The 13,050-nt window shown below is 41.9% G+C and overlaps 2 pseudogenes; both read left to right on the plus strand.

Moving 5' to 3' along the window:
• The first annotated feature begins 270 nt into the window (after positions 1–270).
• Positions 271–1,006, plus strand: LOC148038254 (glyceraldehyde-3-phosphate dehydrogenase GAPCP2, chloroplastic pseudogene; annotated as a pseudogene).
• Positions 1,007–6,498: 5,492 nt separating this feature from the next.
• On the plus strand, positions 6,499–7,234 carry LOC148038255 (glyceraldehyde-3-phosphate dehydrogenase GAPCP2, chloroplastic pseudogene; annotated as a pseudogene).
• Positions 7,235–13,050: the final 5,816 nt, after the last annotated feature.

Consider the following 13,050-nt stretch of genomic DNA (forward strand, 5'->3'; position numbering starts at 1 on the left):
GCAATATTTTAAGAAGAAAGGATAAGAAAGCACAAACGTAGCTACAACGAATATAAATGCAAGTGTACCTATAGTACTTCAAGGCTTCAAGATAGAAAAATGTGACGTTGTCGTATTGCTGCGCATTCGAGATGTGAAAACCACCCGAAAGTAGTGTGTGTGATTTCATACTTTATGCACACTTAGTTTTTGTGATTACATTTATGCTCTGCGTATTCAGTCTATGTTGAACTGGGTCAAGGAGAGAAGACATTACAACTATTTGAATAAATGCATGAGGAGGATATCCCTCTGGATAGTATCACACTTGTCTGTGCTTTAAAAGCCACAAAGAAAGTAATTATATTAGCACCTTCTGCAGATGCCCCAATGTTGTGATGGGTGTTAATGAGGAAAAATACAAACCAGAGATGCAAATTGTATCAAATGCTAGTTGTTCAACGAACTGTCTAGCTTCGCTTGCAAAGGTTATACGCCAAGAGTTTGGAATTATTGAGGGTCTGATGACTGAGGTCTATGTAACTACTACAACTCAAAAGACAGTGGATGGTTCTTCTAGGAAGGACTGGCGAGGAGAAAAATAGTACAGTACAAAACATCATTCCTAGCTCAACTGGTGCTGCAAAGGCAGTGGGAAAGGTGCTACCTGCGCTGAATGGCAAGTTGACTGGCATGGCATTTAGAGTTCCGACTCCTAGTGTTTCAGTTGTTGATTTAACTTGCCAACTGGAAAAAGATGCTTCTTACGATGAAGTTAAGGCAGCAGTCAAAGCTGCATCCAAAAGCTTAATGAAAGGGATCCTTGAATATACTGAGGATGATGTGGTCTCTACCGACTTTGTTGGGGATGAGAGGTCTAGCATCTTTGATGCAAGGCAGGCATTGCTCTGAACAAAATAAATTTATGAAGTTTGTGGCATGATCTGACAATGAATGGGGCTACAGCAACCGAGTGGTGGATCTCATCAGCCATATTGCTTTGGTTGCTGCTGGCAAGAAATATTGAGATCTTCTAATCTATGCGACTTCGAGGTTGGGCCTGTCATTAAGCTGGTGGTTTTTGTGTAACACTCAAGAGTTTTTGTTTTTTTTCGGGACAGAGCCGCGCTTTAGGGGAAAGGAGAGCCGTGCTTTGAGGGGAGAAAAACGACGGAAATAGCTGGGGGCAGAAGAGCTGGGAGGCGACGATAAAGCATTGGTGAACTCTATTAAAAAAGGGGAGAAAAGGAGGGAAGTCGGGGATGATTTCTGAATTGTAAAACGATTGAGGAAAACGGCACGTCGGATGATTACGCGGATGGCAATGATGAAAATTAACTGAAGAATGAACGAGAGAGTAAATTAACATGAAAACAAAGTAAAGTAATCAGGCCAATGATGGCTTGTGTGTGTTCGAAGAAAAAGAAGACAGCAGAAAGTGATAGAGGAATGCCAAAGAAACGAAAGGAAACGCTAACCTGTAGGCGAAGATGGCCAGTTGAAGAGACAAGGCCGTTGCAGCAGAGATGCTGGAGGATCAAAGGATGAATATAACGATGAGGCCACAAAGATCTGGAAGCAGTCATTACTGTGACAAATGTGTCTGGTGAACACGGACAAAGGGAAGCAAATTCGCCAACAAATGTTGCTGTGAACGGGGAGCTATCGAGGCAGGACTTTCAGGAATCAAGGTGCGCAGAGACAAGGGCCATTGGAGGAAGGCAAATGCTCTATTAAAGCAAACTCTGAACCTCTGGACCTCACAGAGGATAATGTCCGGCAAGCTCTACAAGATGCGAGAAGCGACCTTCTGCAGTTCTTTGAAACTTCTATGGCAGATGTGACAGATTTGGCTGATTCATGAAGCTTTGATTGAAGGGCCGGCTCTGGCACGAGAGATCCATTGTTATAGTGAGACTAAACAACTACCTGCAAAAGCGTATCCTGAACATAGTTGAAGATGGAATTGAAAACGAGGCGCAGCTTGAAAATAGTCCGGCCAATTTTGATTTAAGAAGGATAAATGCAGTTGTGCAAGACTTGTCAGTGCATGTTAGTGAGCCCTTATCATAATAAATCGCAGCAAGTTATTGTTATTCCCGAGAGCAGATCAAACTATGGACTTACAAACAGATAAATATCACAAAAAACTGCAAAATTACATGACTGTTTAAATATTTCAGATTAAAATTACGGTGTCTTACAGAAAAGATGACATGACACAGGCAGAAAATTTTGTTAAGAAGAACAACTCTCTTTTGCATTACAATCTATGAACTGCATGGTCCAGTAAAGGCATAATGACTCTACTAGCATTGTATTTTGCCTTATACAGGGTTGTATAGGAAAGAAAGACCTGCTTATAGTTTGTTGGATGAAGATGCTTTTGTTGATATGTATGCTAAATGTGGGATCCTAGAGAATAGATAAATTGTCCAGTATAACGTGAACTTGCTTGATTGATCTTCTATCCTAGAATTAGTCAAGGATCTCTGTGGTTGCGACATTGCTTTCACAAACCCTTCGACATCTTTGGTGAACCCGACGTGAAAGCGTCGCAGAAATTTCAGGATGGGAGACACTTCAGCCTCTATTTCAGCTTCCTCTACAACTCCAGCTGCCTCTACTTCAGCTCCCTCAATGACTGCTGCGTCAAGTACTTCAACGGAGGATCTAAAACAGATTTTGCAGAATATGTCCATGTATATGCAGCTCCAAAATCAGCAAACACAAATGTATATGCAGCAGCAACAACAATTGCATCAACAGCAGTTGTCTCAGCAAAGGCAACTCTGCTCGGAGCAGGAGAATGCAAACATCGCGACTAAGGCTATTGAAGCAGTTGAGAGTGAGAAGAAGCTATTTGATGGGCGAAATGTTTCAGCATATTTGAAGACATATGAGATCAAGATGGGGTTTTTTGGAGTTCCTGCTGGACTTATGAGTAAGTACTTCCTTCGTCTTGTCACACCTGCTTTGAGGACAAAGGTGACTGATTTATTTATTCAAAATACACATTGGCAAGATTTTAAGAAGGCTCTTAAAGAAGAATACTTCCTTGAGGACTTTGGTATGGCTACTCGGCGGTCATTCCGAGAGTGGGTCTACATGCCAAACAAAGGTCTTACTGCTTCGGAGTTGATTCGAGAATTCGAAGAAAGGTATAGTCAGCTTGATGCCATTGAACAAAGAGCATTGGATGTTGAAAAAGTTGAGCTTTTCTTGCAAGCTGCAGATCCTGCTCTTCAAGAAGAATTGGGTGAGCTTCTTGAAGATCGCACGAAGCCTATGGGTCTTAAAACTGATTGGCAGGATGCTCAGGATGCAGTCTCGACTTTGACCAAGAGGAGGATATGGAAGACTCGCCTACAGAATGGTTCCATGACACCTACACCATCATCTGCTCCTATGCCTACTTCTATCCCTGTTATTTCTTCTCCTCCTCAGCCAGTTTCTTGGCCTATGCCAGTGCCTACTGTTTCTACTCCACCTATTCCTCCTGTTCCACGACCGATGCCTACACCTTCTGCTCCAAAACCATCCGCTCCAACGGTGCCTACTTCTCTTGATGACATAATCAAAGGTATCACAGATTTGACACTTGAGTCAGTCAAAGCGGAGTTGGTGGGTAAGTTGAAGGAGCAGTTTGCTTCGACTGCGCCTGCTACTTCTTCTAGTGCTCCTAGTGCACCTAGGAGAGATCGGAGATGTATTTGGTGTGATAGTACGGAGCATCAGCATTGCAGGGATTGTGACTCTTTCCAGGATGCAAGGAGGTAGAATTTGGTATATTGGGGGAAAGATGGTAAGATTTGGTTGACTGAGACAGGAGCTCCACTTGCTACCAACTTTGGTAAAGGTGGAATGAAGAAGTTAGTGGAGGACATGGCTGCGCGTACTTCTTATGTGACGGCTAGAGGTGATGCTTCTGCATATGGAGTACAGATTGAGAAGGGATCAGAGACTCAGTCCGCACTATGGACTTATGCTATGGAGTCTGCAAACAAGGGGAAAATTCAGCAAACTGTTTTGACTAGTGCAGGCTCTAGCATCAGATCAGAGACAGGTTGGGACTCGCCTGTTGACAGGTATTCTATTTATGCTTATTTGGCTAAATCTCATGGTGCAGATGTATTTGTTGAGGAGAAGCGTAAGAGGGATGAAGACAATCCAAGTGCAGCTAAGAAGACTAGAGGGGGTGAGTTTGTTACTCCACCTACTGCAGGACCGTCTTCACGACCAGGGCCAGATCGACAGATGGAGGATGCTCAAAAGAGAGAAAAGAGGCAAGAGCCTAGAGAGAGAAAGCAGCCAGGATTCAGATTGATGTCCGATATTGAGACATCTACATATATGAAGAAAATCTTTAATGATAAGATACTTGGCAGTGAGGTGACTTTCACTATTTCTGAGATTTTGGGCATCTCAAAAAGAGAGTTTCAGGAGGTCCTGAAGAGGAAAAGACATGCATTGGCTACCACTGATACACAGGGAGTTTTGATTGGAGAGTTGGATGAGGATGATGATGAGGTTATGGTTGATAATGCTTCTGTTTTCCCACAGGTAGAGAAGAGGGTTCAGCCTATGCATTATGCTGAAATTGATGAGCCTGTTTTGATACCGCGTAGTCACTTTTCGCGGAGCCATTGGGCTAGGGCAACTACAGAGACGATGGTAAAGGTTGGAGAAAAATAGGTGCCTTATGTTGCATTGGTTGATCATGGTTCAGAGATTAATCTCATTGTTCGTGGAGTTTATGAGAGTAACAGATGGCCTATGGATGTAGAGCATGGGTGGCGTATGAGAGCCGCCAATAATACTGCAGGTGATTTATATGCTGCTTGCCCTAGTGTCAGGGTTTCTATTGGTGATGTAGAGGAGGATTTTCATTTCTTTGTGCAGGATTCATGTTCTTATCCCATAATTCTTGGTCAGCCATTCATTACAGAGATGCGCATGGAGACAAAGGTCATGGATGATGGATCTGCTTATGCACAGATTCGCAGTAAAGATGGTATGAGAGCAGTTCAGTTTATGACTGTATGTGTGAACCATGTTAGAAACAGGGATACTCTCAGAGATGCACCCTTGCCCACTGTGAGGGATTCGGGTTTTCATTAGGTACCGCCGTTTCGCGAGACGACGGTGGTACAAAGCAGAGGAGATTGGAGTTCTCGCCTCCTGGCAGCAGTGTTTTCTCCTCCGGTTATGTTGGGATTTCAGCAAACAGTTCGATGAGCTATCAGAAGACTTCAAGATTGTCTAGAGCTGCCAGGCAGTATATATGCAGGAAGGAGAGGAATTTGAAAAATGCAGGAATTTTGGAGGATGATGAGCACATAGATGGTATGTATGACAGTGTGATTTGTACAGATACGATGACAGAGATGGGAGATATGCTGAAAACTGATATGCTGAATTGTCATGGTAATGTATTAGTGCAGTCCCTGGACATGTTTCATGAAATTGCAGATTTTGTGTCACAAATTGAGTCAGAGGCTGAGGAAACTCAGCAAAGAGTGTTGAGTGCTGAAGAAATTCAGCAAACAGAGTTTCCAGCTGGTTATGATCAGCTTTCAGAGAGACAGAGGGCTGAAAATTTTCAGCCAACAGAGTTTACTGCTGAAATATTTCAGCATTCAGAGTTTGGGGCTGTTTCTATGCAGTCCATAGAGCAGAGGGCTGAGAATATTCAGCCATTGGAGTGCAGAATTGCTGATTTACAGCAAGGTTTATGTAATGCAGAAGAGCATAATGAAGCCAGGGTTGACACGAAATACAAGACTGTGGATAAGAAGGTGGATTTTATAGGCAAGATTATGGAGTATTGTTCTACCACTTCAGAGATACAGAGATTCATTGGAGCTTGTGTGTTTTACATGATTTGGACACCCCATTTTGCACACATAGCAGATTGTTTATATGAGCTGTTTCGAAAGGGGCAGAAATTATTTTGGGATGAGAGCCACACTAGAGCTATGAGGGAAATGAGGAAGTTATTGCAGATACTTTGGAAGATGGTGAAAAGATGGTTTGGGCCATACATAGTCAGACATGTCTTTGATAATGCAACATATGAGCTGACAGAATTGGATGGAACAGTGCTTAGAGTGCCTATTGCTGGAAAAAGAATCAAGATTTTCAAGAAAAGAGATGATGAGGATTATGCATTGGAAGAATTTTCGAGAGAAGAGCAACGACAAGAAACTCCAATGAAAGAGACAGATAATATGGCTGAAAATCTTGTTGATCTACCGGAAATGCATAACGAAGAGATTGATTTGTTTGTAGATCTTGATGATAATGATCATGGGTAGTTGGCCCATCCGGAGGATGCGCAGGATTAGAGGGGGTGGATGTCGTATTGCTGCGCATTCGAGATGTGAAAACCACCCGAAAGTAGTGTGTGTGATTTCATACTTTATGCACACTTAGTTTTTGTGATTACATTTATGCTCTGCGTATTCAGTCTATGTTGAACTGGGTCAAGGAGAGAAGACATTACAACTATTTGAATAAATGCATGAGGAGGATATCCCTCTAGATAGTATCACACTTGTCTGTGCTTTAAAAGCCACAAAGAAAGTAATTATATTAGCACCTTCTGCAGATGCCCCAATGTTGTGATGGGTGTTAATGAGGAAAAATACAAACCAGAGATGCAAATTGTATCAAATGCCAGTTGTTCAACGAACTGTCTAGCTTCGCTTGCAAAGGTTATACGCCAAGAGTTTGGAATTATTGAGGGTCTGATGACTGAGGTCTATGTAACTACTACAACTCAAAAGACAGTGGATGGTTCTTCTAGGAAGGACTGGCGAGGAGAAAAATAGTACAATACAAAACATCATTCCTAGCTCAACTGGTGCTGCAAAGGCAGTGGGAAAGGTGCTACCTGCGCTGAATGGCAAGTTGACTGGCATGGCATTTAGAGTTCCGACTCCTAATGTTTCAGTTGTTGATTTAACTTGCCAACTGGAAAAAGATGCTTCTTACGATGAAGTTAAGGCAGCAGTCAAAGCTGCGTCTGAAAGCTTAATGAAAGGGATCCTTGAATATACTGAGGATGATGTGGTCTCTACCGACTTTGTTGGGGATGAGAGGTCTAGCATCTTTGATGCAAGGCAGGCATTGCTCTGAACAAAATAAATTTATGAAGTTTGTGGCATGATCTGACAATGAATGGGGCTACAGCAACCGAGTGGTGGATCTCATCAGCCATATTGCTTTGGTTGCTGCTGGCAAGAAATATTGAGATCTTCTAATCTATGCGACTTCGAGGTTGGGCCTGTCATTAAGCTGGTGGTTTTTGTGTAACACTCAAGAGTTTTTGTTTTTTTTCGGGACAGAGCCGCGCTTTAGGGGAAAGGAGAGCCGTGCTTTGAGGGGAGAAAAACGACGGAAATAGCTGGGGGCAGAAGAGCTGGGAGGCGACGATAAAGCATTGGTGAACTCTATTAAAAAAGGGGAGAAAAGGAGGGAAGTCGGGGATGATTTCTGAATTGTAAAACGATTGAGGAAAACGGCACGTCGGATGATTACGCGGATGGCAATGATGAAAATTAACTGAAGAATGAACGAGAGAGTAAATTAACATGAAAACAAAGTAAAGTAATCAGGCCAATGATGGCTTGTGTGTGTTCGAAGAAAAAGAAGATAGCAGAAAGTGATAGAGGAATGCCAAAGAAACGAAAGGAAATGCTAACCTGTAGGAGAAGATGGCCAGTTGAAGAGACAAGGCCGTTGCAGCAGAGATGCTGGAGGATCAAAGGATGAATATAACGATGAGGCCACGAAGATCTGGAAGCAGTCGTTACTCTGACAAATGTGTCTGGTGAACACGGACAAAGGGAAGCAAATTCGCCAACAAATGTTGCTGTGAACGGGGAGCTATTGAGGCAGGACTTTCAGGAATCAAGGTGCGTAGAGACAAGGGCCATTGGAGGAAGGCAAATGCTCTATTAAAGCAAACTCTGAACCTCTGGACCTCACAGAGGATAATGTCCGGCAAGTTCTACAAGATGCGAGAAGCGACCTTCTGCAGTTCTTTGAAACTTCTATGGCAGATGTGACAGATTTGGCTGATTCATGAAGCTTTGATTGAAGGGCCGGCTCTGGCACGAGAGATCCATTGTTATAGTGAGACTAAACAACTACCTGCAAAAGCGTATCCTGAACATAGTTGAAGATGGAATTGAAAACGAGGCGCAGCTTGAAAATAGTCCGGCCAATTTTGATTTAAGAAGGATAAATGCAGTTGTGCAAGACTTGTCAGTGCATGTTAGTGAGCCCTTATCATAATAAATCGCAGCAAGTTATTGTTATTCCCGAGAGCAGATCAAACTATGGACTTACAAACAGATAAATATCATAAAAAACTGCAAAATTACATGACTATTTAAATATTTCAGATTAAAATTACGGTGTCTTACAGAAAAGATGACATGACACAGGCAGAAAATTTTGTTAAGAAGAACAACTCTCTTTTGCATTACAATCTATGAACTGCATGGTCCAGTAAAGGCATAATGACTCTACTAGCATTGTATTTTGCCTTATACAGGGTTGTATAGGAAAGAAAGACCTGCTTACACTTTGTTGGATGAAGATGCTTTTGTTGATATGTATGCTAAATGTGGGATCCTAGAGAACAGATAAATTGTCCAGTATAACGTGAACTTGCTTGATTGATCTTCTATCCTGGAATTAGTCAAGGATCTCTGTGGTTGCGACATTGCTTTCACAAACCCTTCGACAACGTCAGTATCGCTACACATCTACTTTACTTGCTAAACGTCCCTACAATACAGCTAGATGCCTCAAAGCAAGAACTCTATCTGTGCAGGCTTCTGCTCTCTCTCTCTCTCTCTCTCTCTCTCTCTCTCTCTCTCTCTCTCTCTCTCTCTCTCTCTCTCTCTCTCTCTCTCTCTCTCTCTCTCTCTCTCTCTTTCTCAGAACCTGCGACCTTCAAATGTGATTTTTTTCTTGTTCATCTCCAAGAGAACTCTCTCTAGGGTTTTCTCCCTCTCAAATGCAGCTGATTGACGCCATATGAAGGGGGAACGTCGCAACTTAGCTCTTCCCACCAACCACAAAAACCTATCATTAAAAAAAGGTGATAAAATCATCCACCTTACCCTAAAACAAGAAACCTTAGCTAATTTAGTAGTCTTATCCAAAGGCTATAGGAAAATCAAATATCGTACAAGGAGAATAGCTTGTGAGAATGCAATGACTAAAAGGAGCTATCCTATCTATTGTTCGTGTGACCAGAACATGAGGAAGAACCATTAAGATTATGTTGAAATGGCAAGAGTAGTTCATAATCTTTATTCATATCTTATGGACTCCGTAGCTATTGATAGTTATGAAACTAACTCTAAAATGGACTCCCTACTTGATGATAGTCATGCAAGTGACTCCAAACTTCTGCAAAGGATTTGAATAGGATGCTTAATTACTTTGAAAAGTGGGGGGATCTTAGGGTTTTTCAATGGTGCATGCATAAAGGTAATTCCTAAGTTAGCTAGAAGATTTTGGCCTCATGGTTTGTGTCCCTTATAGGTGTAAGGATTTGGGCTACATTTTACTTACATTTTATAAGCTAGTGTAATCCGTATTTGCAAATGTATACCCAGTTGTAAAAACAGACCTTGCCAATGGGCATAAGCTTTCAAACTTTGCCTAGGAGACAAAGAATGGATGTGGTATAATAGCCTAGATAATGCTAAACATAATAATTAATTTTAATTACCTCAAGAATCTATTCATCAAGAGATTCTCTAAGGTGGGATACTCCAACAACCTCATTGCCAAGTTGATGTTAGCCAAAGGGACAAGGAGGATATTCGAGACTACATCACTGATGTGTGGAGTCTATTTAAGAGAATCTGAGTTGTACAATAGAACAACCTAACAAAAGCGCAGTCTCCACTATATTCATAAATAAAATTCAAAGCGAAGAGCTTTACAAGGCTTTGGTGAGCAACTCGAACCTATAGAGGGACGTGCTAGCTAGGGTCTTCGAAGAAGCCATACCTGTGGATGACCTGCTTAAAGAGAGAAGCTCAAGAGCTACAACTCAAGATATCATTGTCTCTAGATCTTGAGAGAGAACTACAACCATTAGCAAAAAATCCAACCAAAGCACATAGGACAAGGGAAAGAGTGTCAATCAGGGCTAGGAGTTTGCAGACATGAAGTTGGAGTCTGCTAAGCCTCAAGAGATGATGAGAAGGCCACAACACGACCTCACATGCAATCCATATATGGCGAAGGAGATCACCTTCCAACCAATGCCTAGATCCTATATCAAGACCATGTGCTAATTGTGGTGGGTTTTGCCAAATTTTGATGCATTGCAGATTGCCAAGATGATTCCCATACTTGAAATTGTACAATCAACTATATTACCTAGGGAATAGGCCACTAAACTTCAAAAGGGGAGCTCCATTAGCTCTCAAACACCTAATGACTCAAAGCCAACTGCACCTAGGATGGACATCAACCCCGAAGGGATAACTAAACCACCTGGACAATTGTGACCCATCCACCAAGAAACACTCTGATACATTACATAGAGGAGTCGAATGAGGATGAAGTGTATGCAAACCCTTACATCTCAAATGATAAGAGGGTACCCCATCTTGATAGATTTCATACTAGTGCTGGGAGTGATGGCATTAGGCAACGAAAGAGGTAGAGGTCTAGGAGGACAGAACCAAGAATCCATTGCATGCTGGACTTGTGGTCACCTATGGCATATCTCATTTCGTTGCCTTGAAAGAGAGCAAGCTAATCAAGATAAGGCCGACTTGAGGTGTCCAGAGTGGGATCACACGCTTGTACGCCAAGCTCGGGTAAGTTACTCATGAATATATGTGCATCATGTGGGTTCAAAATAAGGTATTTTTAAATTACTATGTTTATACATTTTTTACATACAGAAGGGTGTAATATGAAGGGATTACTAGGCAAAAAATATCCACTTGTTTGGTAATCATGCCATCCATACCATTGGGGGTGTTCGGAGTTGAGACACATGATGGTGAGGCCACATTGACTCCTATTGAATTTTATGACCCGAGCATAAACTAAGCAGGCCGATATTTCATTATCCAAACCTATGGACCTTGATACAGCTTCAATAGGAAAGGAAGAGCCGTAGAAGAAGGACAAAGAGGAATGGGACAAAGGTTATGTTCAAGATAGATAGTACCACCACATTACCCAAGGGGAATCAAGTCACAGACGCAAAATTGAAAAACATATGCTCATAAGATAGCAAAAAAGGGGAGTGCCAAGATTGGGAAGTATCCTGACTCAAGGCACCAATTGAAAGTAGTATATATGGTCAAGGAGTGGGTGAAAGAAGCCCAAGACCACCTAAAGAATGTTGAACCCATCATTGAAGGCGAAATTGATGAGCTCTCTAACATGAGTATACCACTCTCACCTACATGAGTAAGATCGACAGATGCATTTGCACCCCGTATGGCACCGCATAAACATATCCTACACACCACAAGAAGGTAGATCACAATCGAAACCGCTGGCAAAAGAATGTAGAACCAGATAATAAGCAAGTGGTTGGCTATTTGCTTAAGACATTGATATCAACCCCTGTGACTATACCTCTAGAAGAGCTTCTTAGGCAGAACCCAATGCTATGGCAAGTGTTGAAGCAGTGGGTAGAAGGACTTGATGATGAGCTTGGACCCATTGACTTTCTTGACCATGACACAACAATGCATATACCTAGCTTAACCCTAAACTCAATGCCTAAGTTTTTGCACGTAAATTATTTTTGAAAATGCACAAAAATACACACGTAGATATGGGAAAGCCACAAGAAAGAAAATTGTAGATATGGGAGTAGGAGTAAGTGAGCTCAGCCATGTAGTCGTGCATGTAGTCGTGTAGGCCTAGGGTAACCCACTTGTGGAGACTACATGGTTTAATGCCACGATGGCTAATGGAATGAAGGTTAGAACAATTGGAGTACTAAAAGATTTGCCCTTGAGGGTAGTAGGAGTTCAGTTTTGAGTGAACTTCATAGTCATGAAGGGAGTGGACTATGACATCCTACTAGGTTGACCCTGGATGGGAAATGCACGAGTGATAAAAGATTGGGGTAATGGTGTAGTATTCCTAGGCAGTAGATTGGAATTTATAAGAGTCAAGATGGACACTTGCAAGACCATGCTAGTTGACCTAGATGCCATCTCAGTTATCTTGAAAGGAGACTCACAAGTTAGAAATTCCTATGGGCTACTAACAAAGTATATCCCTTGCATGGAGGATGAGTGGGATTAGATGCATTTTCTAGCCACCAATCAATCTAACATTCTCAAATGACAAGGAGGATTATAAATAGGCTACAAGGAGAGCCAATGAGTCCCACGAAGCCACACCATGTGAGCTGCCAAAAGAGTAGGTCCACACCATTAATACCAATGTGCATGATGGCCAAGAGCTCTACGAGTTGACCAACATCACTTTCTCATTTCCATGTTTAATCTAACAAATTCCAACTCTAGGGGATTCTTGAATCCAGTTGGTGCCGATCTCAAACCCCTAAAGGACCTCATGGAGGAGCCAAAGTGGTAGTGGACCAACGTGCATGACTTGAACCTATTGTACAATTGGGCACTAATCACGAATGAGAATAACGTTGAGAGTGGAAGCCTAGTAAATAACGAGCAACCAAAATATGACGATTCAAATGATGAGTACAAAGACTGCTACTCTACAAATGAAGAAAGTGAGAAAGAGGCCGAGAGAATAGAGTATGATATAGATGGCCAAGTGATTGAACAGATATGAGTAGACTCCAGACCATGAGTGTCCAACATCTTAAGGATCGAAAGAGGAGTCATTACAACTGAATATGACTATACTTGGTTGGACCATCTAGGTTTAATACACTATAAGCAAGTTGTATTCGTTCAACCTAGTAATGCACCACTCTTTAGAATAGAATTAGCCTCAAAGCTTAGAGACCACTAGGGAAAACTCCTTCTTCTCTCAAAGATTGTGAGTTTAACTTTGAGTTAGAAGTCATATTTGAAA

The sequence above is a fragment of the Lygodium microphyllum genome, chromosome 3 (assembly GCF_053477565.2).
Source record: "Lygodium microphyllum isolate KBCC chromosome 3, Lygodium_microphyllum_v1.1.10, whole genome shotgun sequence".
In the NCBI taxonomy this organism is placed as follows: Eukaryota; Viridiplantae; Streptophyta; class Polypodiopsida; order Schizaeales; family Lygodiaceae; genus Lygodium; species Lygodium microphyllum.